This window comes from Oratosquilla oratoria, chromosome 35, assembly GCF_046742065.1.
Source record: "Oratosquilla oratoria isolate Oo_2021 chromosome 35, ASM4674206v1, whole genome shotgun sequence".
Taxonomy (NCBI): domain Eukaryota; kingdom Metazoa; phylum Arthropoda; class Malacostraca; order Stomatopoda; family Squillidae; genus Oratosquilla; species Oratosquilla oratoria.
This window is the reverse complement of record NC_134811.1, coordinates 39706534-39708774: the sequence shown is the minus strand read 5'-3', so window position 1 is coordinate 39708774 and position 2241 is coordinate 39706534.

Sequence of the window (2241 nt, the reverse complement as noted above, 5' to 3'; positions counted from 1 at the left end):
TCCCAGAACTTCGTCTCTTGTGATGAAAAATTATATGACTGCTACTACAGACAAATTAAAACAAAACCACGTTGTGTACAAGTACTCAGCAATCTTAACAAAGACGGTGTGCTTTGCAACGAAAAGTACATAGTCCATACAACGCAAACATTATTCCAAAGGCTGACGTTTCACTTGCAAAATGGTGCTATTAAATCTTACATCACAAAAACACACAACACTATCATATTACAAGACCAACTAAACGAAAACACAAGCATAATTTCAAAGACCAACGACAAAATAAAATTGAAATGTCTGGAGGTAGTTTTGATAAGAAACCATATGCTAAATATTAACATCCAACAAAACATGTGCGGACATTTGGAACTCTTGGGGGCACCCCGTGTCATGCCACAAAGATGACGAGCCCTGAAACACTCTTGAGCCACATCTCTCCCAATATTCCATTTTTTGTATTTATAAGCATGTATGTAGCTCTACAAATAAAATTTCCAGGAGATGCCTAAGGTATAGGCGAAACGTCGTAATGTTCTAATTTTCATATCCAACCGCAATGGACTCGATCGGAAATATTATTTATCATTTACCTAGTTCAGAGAATAGAGTAATTTGAAGAATCGAAAGTGTTAAGAAAAAGGTCACTAACGCTGAGTATGTTGTGATATTTAATATATATATATATATATATATATATATATATATATATATATATTGCAGTATTTCACAAATGACACGTGCATATAATTTGCAGAAAAAAAACCACTGGTAAATAAGAAACGTAGTCCGGACGTTTTCGTCTATTTAAGACATCATCAAGGGAATACTTAGGTATGTACAGGCTTGATAATTTTATTTCAAAGAATTTTTTACATGTTTTCCTGCCCGGACATTTGGTCCATCTGTGACCTGAGGACTGCTGGTAATTTTCTCAGGCTTGTGTGATTCATCTTTCCGTGGACGAATAAAAAGTGACGTCTGAACGAAGGTGGTCTGGCGTGGAGGAAAGGATCTCGGACGAGTCGAGAGAGAGAGATCCTGAGTGTACCAAGACAGTGTAATTATAGTGGAAAGAAAAGAAAACTAATCCATTTTCCTTAACCTCAGGACTGATTTGAAGTACATGACAATTACTAGGCATGGGGCCTACTGCATAAGAAGAACTTGAAAAGTTATAGGATATGACGTAACGAAGGCAAGGGGCCTTGTGAGTGAAATTACGAGACTACTATAGTGCAACGGTCGAGGACCGACAGTGGTGGTGACAGTGGTTACAAAGGAGGTGAAACCTACCTTAAGATCATCAAAGCATCCAGTGCAGTTGATTTTAATCAGAATATATATATATATATATATATATATGAAGTAAGCGGAATAGGAAACACAGGAGTCTTAGTCTTGAGTTTATTCCTGACTAGTTTCGCAGGTATGCTTTTTCAAAGGAATATGTGTACAAACGGGCTGTGGGCATTATATACATGGGGTGGACCTCACCACCTCTCCGAGTTACCATAGTTGGTGGCGAATGTGAACATCACATTGTGGCTCACGTAACAATGAAGACATTTTTACAATTAAATATGATAACACTAATACCAAAGAAATTATTAATATTTAAATAATAATATTAACAATAATAACAAAAATGATAGTAGCAATACAGGAAATAATAACAATAAAATAAAAGTGATAATAATAACAAAATAAAAATGATAATACTAATAACCAAGAAATAAAAATTATTAATAGTAATTATGACAATAATAGTGAAAACAATGATAATAAAAACGAAAAATTAATTAAATATTTAAATAGTAACAATAATAATAACAATAATAATAATAAAGATAATGAAAGTAATAATAATAATGATGGTAATAAAAAATAAAAATGTAATGATAAAATTATAAATAAATATAATGATAGAAATAATAAATAAATAATAGTTATAATAACAATGATAATAATAATAGTGTTGAAAATAAATAGTAACAAATAGCATTAAAAGAATAAATCATGATAAAAAGTTGGGGCAAGGTATCATGGAGGAACTTCAGAGTGAGAGGAAGAAAGCTGGAGAGGGTAGGCCGAAGTGGGAAAAAGGTATCTACTTAGGAGGGCAAGTGTCGCGGTAGATTTTGTCCATTTCAAGTCACCAGTTCTCTTGTTTGTGTGTTTGTGGTTGGCAATGTAAAGTGATTCAATTATTTTCCGTTGTTTCTTGTGTAGTCCTTTAGCTAG